Genomic DNA, 10,619 nt, shown 5'->3' on the forward strand with positions numbered 1-10,619 from the left:
GGGCATCTCCCCTACATCCTCTGCAGTGAACACCAATGCAAAGAACTCCTTTAGCATCTCTGCTAAAACCTTGTCCTCTTTGAGTACTCCAACACCTTGGTTACCTACTGGCCCCTCTGCCTTTTTAGCAGGCTTCTTAGGATATACATCTACACTGCAATTAAACACCCACAGCTGCCTGCATCAGCTGACTGTTTCACAGGGCTCAAGCTGCAGGGCTGTAAAATTCTAGTATAGATGTTAGTTCAGGTTACAGCCCAAGCCCAGATATCTATACTGGAATTTTACAGTTCCACAGCCTGAGCCCTGCAAGCCCAATTCAGCTGACATGGGCCAGCTGCAGGTGTTTAATAGCAGTGTAGGCATACCCCATACGTACTCAGGGAAAAAAATAAAAATTAAAAAAGTAAGAATTTTTCTTTAGCAAGTTGCTTCTCAAGTTCTTGTGTACTTTCCAATTAACCTCACTAGGATCTGACTTCCAGTTTTTAAAGGATGCCTGTAATGGTCTCCATTACTCTGCTGCTTAGCCATGGTGATACACCAAATCAGAAAGTATAGTAAGAGGACCAAAAGAGTATTCATTAAGTCTGAGCATCTGTTACGGTGTTTTTAAGTTGTCCCCATGCTGTGTGTGGGCATTTAATCTTTCTGATCACGTGTTTTACTTTCCATGTAACAAACACTCATTTTTATGTAGTTCCCCTTTTTTAAAGCTAAATGTTACCATGGTGGATTTTTTTGGTATTATTTTGGATGCTAAGATTAATTACATTATAGTCACTTTTACCAAGGGGTTCAGCTATAGTTATGCCTTAAGACAAACAAAACAACCCAAACAATTTTAGCCTTGATCCTGCAATCACTTATGTGCTGATCTATAAAACACAAGATAAGTCCCACTGAAGTTAAGGTATGTACCTGCTTAAATGTTTACTGGATCAGGGCCTTAATTTTCAGTATTTTGGTTTTTGCCTATAGCAATATTGTACAATTCAAATAAGATGCCCTACTAAGTAATGGCATTTTAAAATATTTACAATTCATAATTATCTATAATTGAAAACGCATAAAAATAGTTCGAGACTCAACCCAATTAAAAATTTTAAAAAACTGACTTGATTTAGATCTTTGGTTTAAATTACTTCAGCTCTTATCTAACAAGCATTTAGTTTATTTAACCTACATTATTAGTAGCAGTGTTTCATCACCATTTACATGGCATTAGCAACTATAGGCCATAAGCAGGTCAGGACACCCCTGAACAGACATAGTGACAGTCTGTGCCTCAAACACATAAAAGGTTGGTTAGTGTGTATCTCAGCATGATGGAGAGAAAAAGATAGTAACACATTATTTCTTGTTACAGGTGCATACAGAGCCTAAAACAGCTTGCAATCTTAACATGTTATCAGACATTAGGAGGGGGAAGTTAAGGCACAGAGAACTATCATGCCTGATATAATAAAACAGCCACAGCACACAAACTGACTAGCCACCTTCAGGCCAAATCATTTGTATTCAAATCTGATGAGATTATGTGCATTTATCCCATATTCATAGCTTTCAGTCAAAGCAACAGAATCATCTCTATCCAGTCTCATTCCATTGACAGAACTCCAGGCCCAAGGAAGTCCCACATGAAAAAGTAACTCAACCTAATACTGGCCACTCTTAAAACAGAATTAGAGGGCTACTTAATGACTAACTTCATTTTCTATGGAGAGCATAGGAACATGAAGGGTAATGAAATATGGAGGATTAAGCATTTGTCTACATAGGATAGTTGCACTAGTTTAACTGGAATTAGTTTGAACTAGGTTAGTTAACCAGCGCAACCATTTGTGTTTTGTTTTGTTTTGGGGGGGGGGGGGGCATCTTAACACTCTGAAGTGGAATAACCAGTTCCCAAGTGACTTCACCGAAAGAGCCACTCAGGGGTTTGTGCGGGTTTCAAAGTCATGAATTTGATTAAACCCATTCAACTTTCCCATGTAAACAACGCCTTTTGACATGCTGATTATAGCATTCCATTTTTAAAGGGTCAAATCATTTAGTCCACAGTGAATATATACCCTACAGCATAGTAAAAACTCTTATATACAGCTTTTCATCAGTTGATCCTAGAACTTTGCAAGGGAAGCCAGTATTATCCCAATTTTATAGACATGGGATGACCTTCCAAAAAAGTCAACTAGCAGGCCAAAAATAGAAATAGCAGGCCAGGTCTCCCAAGTCCCTACCCAGCACCCTGTCCCCTGGGACACACTGCTTCTCAGTAGTACTCATTATCAAGTCTCTTCAACATTAAACGATAAGGTAGATACTACTAATCCAGCAGATGGCAGAGGGACTATGGAAAATTTCAGAGAAACACTAAAGTGGAATAAATCAGATGTATAAATACCACATTTTACTATCTTAATCGCCATGTGCATGGTCTCCTCTGCCCTCTTCTAGGACCATATGCTTTCTTCCTCACCATTCCAAGCTTAAGGAAAAAGAAAAAAAAATGCAAAACAACATCCTCATCTTGTTGAAACTCCCCAGCATCTTCTTGGTTCTAGCTCCTCGTGTTAGTTGCTTTATTTCCCCAATCATGGACAAGAGTGTTGCTACATAAAGTGACTTCTAGTTTAGAAGAGAGGCATTTTCCTCCAAGGGTACATCTACGCTACCCACCAGATCGGCAGGTGGGGATCTATCTATCGGGGATTGATTTATCATGTGTAGTGTAGATGCAATAAGTTGATCCCTGATTGCTCTCCTGTCAACTGCTGAACTCTAGCTCAGTGAGAGGCGGAAGCAAAGTCGACAGGGGAGCCACAGCAATCGACCCCGCGCCGTAAGGATGCGAGGTATCTTAGTTTGACTTACATCTACTTCAACAACAACAACACTATTCTTGTGGCTGACGTTGCATCACTTAAGTCGATCATCCCCCACCCCAGTGTAGACCAGGACCAATAATAGCTATTTTAAAACAACTAGTAGTTTCAAGACCCAAAAGACCAGGGATTTTTTGTCCTGCAGTTATCAATTCACATGGTAAAAAAAAAATCCAAGACTAAAGTACCCAAAAAAACACTTTTCTTACAATCCTGTTGAGAAGTTTAATTCATTTGAGACTTGTAAAGTGTTTGTTAATTCCTAGGATAGAAGTGAACAGTAATGTATTTAATGACCCAAGTACTGTCTTCGGTACTAAATCCTCAAGGGAAAAAGTGGTCTACAGGTGATTTACACTCTCCACCACCTCAATTCATCAACAGTAGTTCTACATGGACACAGTTCAAAATCAGTAAAGTTTGTTTCTCCTGCTCCCCAAAAAAACTACTCTAAAGCAACCTTAAATATGCCTTCTTGTCTTTATGCAACTTAGTGCCATTCAACCCCCCTTTACCCATATAAGTGTTGCAACATTTGTACTTACTATTTACATCTCTCACACTTTGAAGGTGGCCTAGTGGTTACTCTCATGTTACGGCTTGTCTACACTGGCATGTTAGAGCGCTACAACTTTCTCACTCAGGGGTGTGAAAAAAACCCTGAGCACAGCAAGTTTCAGCGCTGTAAAGCACCAGTGTAGAGAGTGGAGGTGGGGTTTTTTTTAAGAGCGGCGGGAGCGCTCTCTGCCACGATTACACAAGCCACATTAAAGCACTGCCGCAGCAGCGCTTTAGCATTGCCCGTGTAGACTAGCCCTTGATACAATCAGGTTTTGTCAAGTTATAACTGAAGCAGTATATTTGAATACTAGTTATAATCAATGTGCTTTAGACATAATGTTGTCTCAGTAATTACATTCCTACTAGTGGTACAGGTTCCCATCAGAGTCATATAAAACACACCTAACTTCACACACCCATATAAGCTCCAGAAAGCAACTATACCCTCCCATCTATGACTATTGCATTATAATGCACTTCTACTCTGAAAAGTGACATAACATGGCATCATAGGTTTTCACATGTGTTTCTTGATCTCCAAGCAGAGAGTTTGCTCTGTTTAAAACAAAACAAGAAATTAAATTGGCAGTCATGGAAACTCATCCTGAGCTCAAAGCATCAAGATTATTTTTCTCATCTTGTGGACTACCATTAAATAGTAGTTTTTGCAGGCCAAACTAGGCCCCTTATTTATATCTGCACAACTCCACTGCTCTGAATGGGTTTGCATGGGAGTAACTGGTACATTGTGAACAATTCTGTTTATGTGCATGATTGAACAGAAGAACACTTGCTCTTAGTATTGAAAGGCAAGACAGCCAAGAAGCTTAAAATGCAAGCAACAACTGTGTCACTGAAGTCAGCAGACGTGAGACTATAAGTGGAACAGATCTGATGAACAGAGTACCAATTTTTAACCTAGTCCTTGGGTAAAGTCAGTGTTCGAGAAGTTCACAAGATTTTTTTTAAACCACATTTTATTCTTGTCCCCCTCATCCTTACAGGAGGTGGTACTGGAACAGCCAGGTGCAAAAAGATAACAGACTGCAGGAGACACACTAAATAGATTACCTCTGCAATCTTACTAGTACTACTCAGAGCAAAGAGGAAGTACCAAGGTCACACCACATTATTACACAGTGGCATATGAATAGTAGTTTTCATAGAATATCAGGGTTGCAAGGGACCTCAGGAGGTCATCTAGTCTAACTACCTGCTCAAAGCAGGACCAATCCCCAGCTAAATTCTTAAATGGCCCCCTCAATGACTGAACTCACAATCCTGGCTTTAGGAGGCCAATGGCTCAAACCACTGAGCCATCAGAATTAACTCTAAGTTATTAGTTTATCAGAAAACATCTCATTGCCTTCAATTTTCTGGAAACATCACTGTTCCTGAGAAGTTCCCATCAATAGAAAAACTAATACGTAAGGGATTTTATACTTCTGCTGTCAGACATTCCTCCATAAGAGAAAGTGAGTATTATACTTTCTGCTGTTTAAGTATGACAGATCCCCTGATCTGCATTCGTCAAATCCCCATTAAATAGTCAGCAATATGCGCCAAAGTAGGAGTGACTGTTTAAAGGGGGGGGAGGGGAAAGGACACACACAGAGAATGACAGCTTAGTCTAGATTACTAATAATCATATGCCATTTATGGCCACTAAGTTTTGCTTCATGCTAGTTTTCTTTAAATTCCTAACTAGAAGAGGAAAAGAAATGTAGTTACAATAATGTTCTTTAAGGTTGTTGAGGTTTTTTTTTCCCCCTGACAATTAGTTACATGTGCCTCTGCCCTCCATCCCCCCTCCTAATAATAGTGGGACTCCAACTGCAAGCATTTATGAACTATCTGATATAGCAGTAGTTTAAGGTTTTGTTCTCTCTTCCCAGTGACAAACTGGTTTCATCTGGTAGAGTTGTATATGAGTAATGAACTGATGGCACTTGTGTTCCTTAATAAAGAAAGTTTGAGGCTTTTTGAGAAAGCAGCATATAAAGAAAGAAGTCTGGTAGGCACATAACTTGACCTACCATAACAAGCAGCTTTCTGGTAAGATTTAAGCTGAGTCAAAGTTTCTCAGTTAATCTTGTTTATTTAGAGTGCAGTTCTTCTGTGACTATACGACAGCACTCTTGAAACTGCAGTTTTTCCTTTTCTGATTTTAATCTGTTTATTTTATTGACAAATAATTCAATGATTTTTTTTTTCCTCTTTAGCACTGTAGAGCCATAGCAACTAATGTTCTTCCTTCCTGGTATCAGTTATACCTTTGCAACCAACCTAAAGGCTATGAATTGCATGCAAGACAACGTTGGCTTAGAGGACTTTAATATGCATGGATGATGTGTAATCCTGCAAGAACCCAGGACGAGACTGTAGGGTTAGCAGTTAGGAAGAACGTTTCTAACATTTAAATGGAACAATTTTGATATTGATTCACTGACAATTAATAAACCCTACACTCCCTTTAACTAAAAATCATGTTGAACACTACAACCAAGCCTTTATTGCCCATTGCACCAAAATAATGGAACAGAATATTACTCTACAAATTTGGGAGGGGGTACAGGGGTAAGGGGAAGAAGATGCACTGGATGTCTTCTCTCTGTGTACAGAAGTCTCAATAGTAATGAGATTTCATCTTGTGATTATGGGTCTGCCCACCCAATCAAAACCAGAGATAATGCCCAAGGTAAGACAACTTACTTAAGAAAAAAAAAACCACAAACAAAAAAAAAAAGAAACACACACACACCTTCAGAAAGCTACATTTTATCAACTACTCTGAACCAAAATAAATTTTTATATTCAATCAACTGGATATGAGGCATTTCCTTTTACTGCTTGCTTAGCAGATATCTATTGCAAGGTAAGCCTGAACAGGCAAATCACCTACTACACCAAAAGTTTTGTTAACTAGACATATAACAAAAGTTAGCTATGATTCTCTAGCAATTAGTTACTAGGCTGTTTAATACATTCTTGATCAGTAGGTAAAGTTCCATTTCACTGGTCCAGGAAGGCATTGGGAGAGGAAAGTCTTGAGAGCCCACTAGATACACTGAAGTATGGAAATAAACATACAAGATAAAAATGTTTTAACTAGGTTTCTAAAACCTCTAATTTTAATATGCTAAACAATTATTTTTTTCTTTAATGATGGCTTCATTCAGGACAAACATATCCAATACACTTGTAAATACCAGGTTTCCCCAATTTCAAGACCCCCAACAAGTCATAAAAACATGACACTGAAGTTTCTTACCACAGCTTTGATTTAAGTGGTTTCCCAATCCTTCACAGGAGTTAGTACCTTACCTTTTTAATCCATATGTAGTTAGTTACATTTTTAGATGTTAACTCCCCCAGGGCAGAAATTCTTTTACTTATGTTTGTAAATTGCTCAGCATAACACAGAACCAAACTTTAAGTAATACTATAATTTAAATGTTAACTGAAACATCTTGCATAAAAACTGCTAAAGACTTTCTAGCCATTAAAAAAAGTTAATACACAAAGAAAACATCCACTACAGAATCAGTTTCTAGTTCAAAACCCAATACAAAGAATTTTTTGGATTACCTTTCAATTTTTAGTGTGGTCAGGATAGTCACAATTAAAAATTCTTCTTAGACCTTGTATCTATATTTGTTTGTCCCCCACCCCTCATGTAGCCACTCCATTTAAGACTATCAGAAAGAAACTGAGTAGCAAAAAAGGCCACAACAGTATGGACTTGACAGCACTACAACTGTAGACAAAGCCTAACAAACACCTTTCCTTCTTCACAGAATTGATTACAAGTGTTTTTGTTGTCACAAACTTGTTTCCAAAAATAAGTCATTCACCCACTCCAGAATATCATTAAAGGACAATTCAGAAATGTGATGGAGACAGGCAGACACACAAAACAACAATCTGAGTCTTTTAATCCATTTTCCTGTGAAGTATTTAGAATAATTTTGTCTAAAAGTGAACTACAGAATGTTTGGGGGGGACTCCCAGACAAAGATTTGGAGGATTTGTTATTATTCCTCTATGAAAGATTCTTTATCAGAGGTTCATGCAACATAAATTTTAAATATTGACGTTAGGGACAGCAGAAACAGCCTACATCGCAAGCACATACGCTACTGTATACAAACCCTGAGTGCACACAGGATGCACACACGCACGTGTGCAATCACACGCACTATGCAGGGGCACACACACGAGGGGAATGCGAGTGTGCAGCGGCGCAGAGAAGGCGGAGGCCAAGGCCAGAGAACCGGCGCAGCAGAGGCCTAGCTTCTGCCCAGCCAGCCTCACCCTACCTGGCAGGCCCAGCCCGCAGAGCTCTGGCTCCTTCCCCTTCCATTGTGCCTCATCGCTGCAGATGAGAACGCGGGGGGTGACAGGGCAGCAGGCGGAGGACGGCGCTTCGGGCCCACTGGTGCGGGGTGCGGGCTGCATCCGCCTCGGGCCTCCCAGCAAGGGGAGCGGCAGCAGAGGTCCCCGCGAGGCCTGGGGACTGAGCGATCACCAGGCTAGGCCGCGGGTGGCTGTGGGGCGGGGAAGGAGGGCACCGCTGTGGGATCTGAATGGCTCCAGGGCAGGGGGGCCAGCAGACGGGTTTCCGAGGGCAGCCCTAGGATGAATCGCCAGGCAAGGAGGGGTTCCGGCCGGGTTCGGGCGGAGGCCTCACTAGCCGGGCCTGGGCAGATCCCCGGCCGGGCGCCGGTGGGGGGGTGGCTCTCTGGGCCAGGCGTTGTGGAGGAGGTGCCGCCGCTTCCTTATTACCTGGGCTCGGGGAGCTGGTGGCTGTGCAGCTTGGCTCTCTCGGTGGCGGCGGCGGCGGCAGCCCGGTCCCCTCTGGGCGCTGTACGGCTCTGCTTCGGGCTGGGCCTCTGCCTCGCTCCGGGGCTCCCACAGGCTCAGTTCTGACGGCTCGACTGCGCCCCCATCCCCCCCCTTATCCAAGATGGCGGTGCTCGGTGCGCGGGGTTTCCCCTCCCACTGTGAACGGGCCCCGGCTGCACAAAGCGATGCGCAAGACTCAGAGCTCGGGCCAATCACAGAGCGAGCGTGCCCTAGTGGGGCGCGCCTAACAGCACGCGGTGGGCGGTGCCCAAAGCAGGCGCGCGCGTGTCTGGTGACGCGCTCCCTCTCGCCTCCTGGCGCGTTGGGAGTGTCGCGCGCTGGCTGGGGCGGGCGGGAAAAGGCTTAGCCTGGATAAGAGCCGATGATCGACGCTGTCCGTTCTTCCTTCGTGCGCTCCCCCATCCCGCTCCGCCTCTCAGCCAGTGCCCGTCGCCCCCAAGGGGGAGTCGGGACCCAGCTGAACACCAAGGGAGAGTGTCCCCAACACAGCTGCTCGTACCCCAGCAGATGGGGGGGTGCAGCCTAAAGCAGCGCGGTGCCGCACAGTCGGCATCTCTTCCCTGTCTGCTGCGGTGCTGAGGAGGCAGGGGACCCTTAACTGCCCAAGCAAAGGAATGGCTGAGGCAGGGCCACCCAGATGGGGGGAGAGGGAACAAGTGGGGCAACTTGCCCCGCCCGCCCCTCACAAGAACATAGTATTCTATAATATTGTGGAAGAGGCCCCAAAATTGCTTTGCCCCAGGCCCCCTGAATCCTCTGGTCGGCCCTGGGCTGAGGGCACGTACTTGGCGCACACAGAGACACAGTGTCCTGGCACCACAGTGAGGGGATCTGGCATGAACCACCTCAGCCTGTCCCAACCCAGCCCCACAATGTTATGGCAATTTGTTGACTGCCTCAGGGGTGAGTGTCACAAAGTGACCCTGACAAATTAAAAGGGGTCAGGAGGCAAACACTAGCACAGACATCAGGGGCAACATGGCAATAAGGAGAGGCGCTGTGTTTTATGACCATTGGCTGGTCGCTGGGGTAGCAGGGAGCAAATGTCCCACCTACACAATAATGAAAGGACACAAGGAAACCCACAAAAACAGCACATGTAAAGACACCAGCCTCACAATAGGAGGTAGCAACAACACAGGCTGCCAGATGGCAGTGGGCCATAATGCTACACTGTAGAATGATAGTTTACTGATGGCTATCAGGGTTTCAATGTGTGACCTCCTCGCTCTTTCCCCCCACCCCTCCCTTACACACACAAATTAATCAGCCGACACAAGAAAAACACACAAATACATTGTTTCTTAGAGACACTGGTACATCAAGAAGTTTCACAAAGGGACTATGATTTGCTGTTGTGGCCTACTGAGAGACTAAAAGTGATCCATGAGTAACAATAATGTAAAGCATAAACTAACAAAAGTGTAAAGACAATTACCTTTGGCACTCAAAATAGCCATGACCTAGAAGGCCATTAATGACATAGAAACACATCATGTTTCCCACCTTCCTTCAGACTTGGAGTAGTGCTGTTATATGAATACAACACATTATCGATATTATTACTTCAGTAAAAGTATAATTTGAACCAGAGTAAGGTTTACCCTCATCAGGCATTAATCCACCCTAAGTAGAGTTAGTATCTGAGCTCTGAAAGATGAGGGAGATGTTTCTAGGTGCACTGGTTTGCCTTCTGATTGCTTTGTTACCCACCACACTCTTTGTCTGTTGTAGGGTGGGGGAAATGCATTTTTTTCAATTTATTAATATTTTTGCTGCTATTCCCAAGCTTTTTTGTCTTTTAAAAGGAAATTGTACATCTATTTAGTCCTTAGTGGGGGTTTTGGACATTTAAAGCTATTTTTAAATGGCTGAATAATACATTTTAAAAAATTATTACAAATATGTGCACACTTAAAAGTACTTAAGAATTTGAGAACGTAAGAATGGCCTTACTGGGTCAGACCAATGGTCCATCTAGCCCAGTATCCTGTCTTTCAACAGTGGCCAGTGCCAGATGCTTCAGGGGGAATACACAGAACAGGGCAATTTATTGTGTGATTCATCCCCTGTTGTCCAGACATAGGAAGTGTGGGGTTGTATCCCTGACCATCTTGGCTATTAGCTATTGATAGACCTATCCTCCATGAATTTAATTCTTTTTTGAACACTGTTATACTTTTGGCCTTCACAACATCCCCTGGCAATAAGTTCCACAGGTTGACTGTGCATTGTGTGAAGAAGTACTTTATCTTGTTTGTTTTAAACCTGTTGCCTATTAATTTAATTGGGTGACCCCTGGTT

The 10,619-nt window shown here is 43.0% G+C and overlaps 1 protein-coding gene across 2 annotated transcripts in view; it reads right to left on the minus strand.

Annotated features, from left to right (window-relative positions):
* The window catches only part of RAB14 (RAB14, member RAS oncogene family), a 36,794-nt gene extending 28,357 nt beyond the window's left edge, over window positions 1-8,437 (minus strand). For both annotated transcript variants that reach the window (XM_030536139.1, XM_030536141.1), the window contains exon 1: window positions 8,235-8,437. The gene's annotated coding sequence lies outside the window, so the exon portion shown is untranslated. The remainder of the gene's footprint in view (window positions 1-8,234) is intronic.
* Window positions 8,438-10,619: the final 2,182 nt, after the last annotated feature.

Source organism: Gopherus evgoodei, chromosome 16 (assembly GCF_007399415.2).
Source record: "Gopherus evgoodei ecotype Sinaloan lineage chromosome 16, rGopEvg1_v1.p, whole genome shotgun sequence".
NCBI classification, from domain to species: domain Eukaryota; kingdom Metazoa; phylum Chordata; order Testudines; family Testudinidae; genus Gopherus; species Gopherus evgoodei.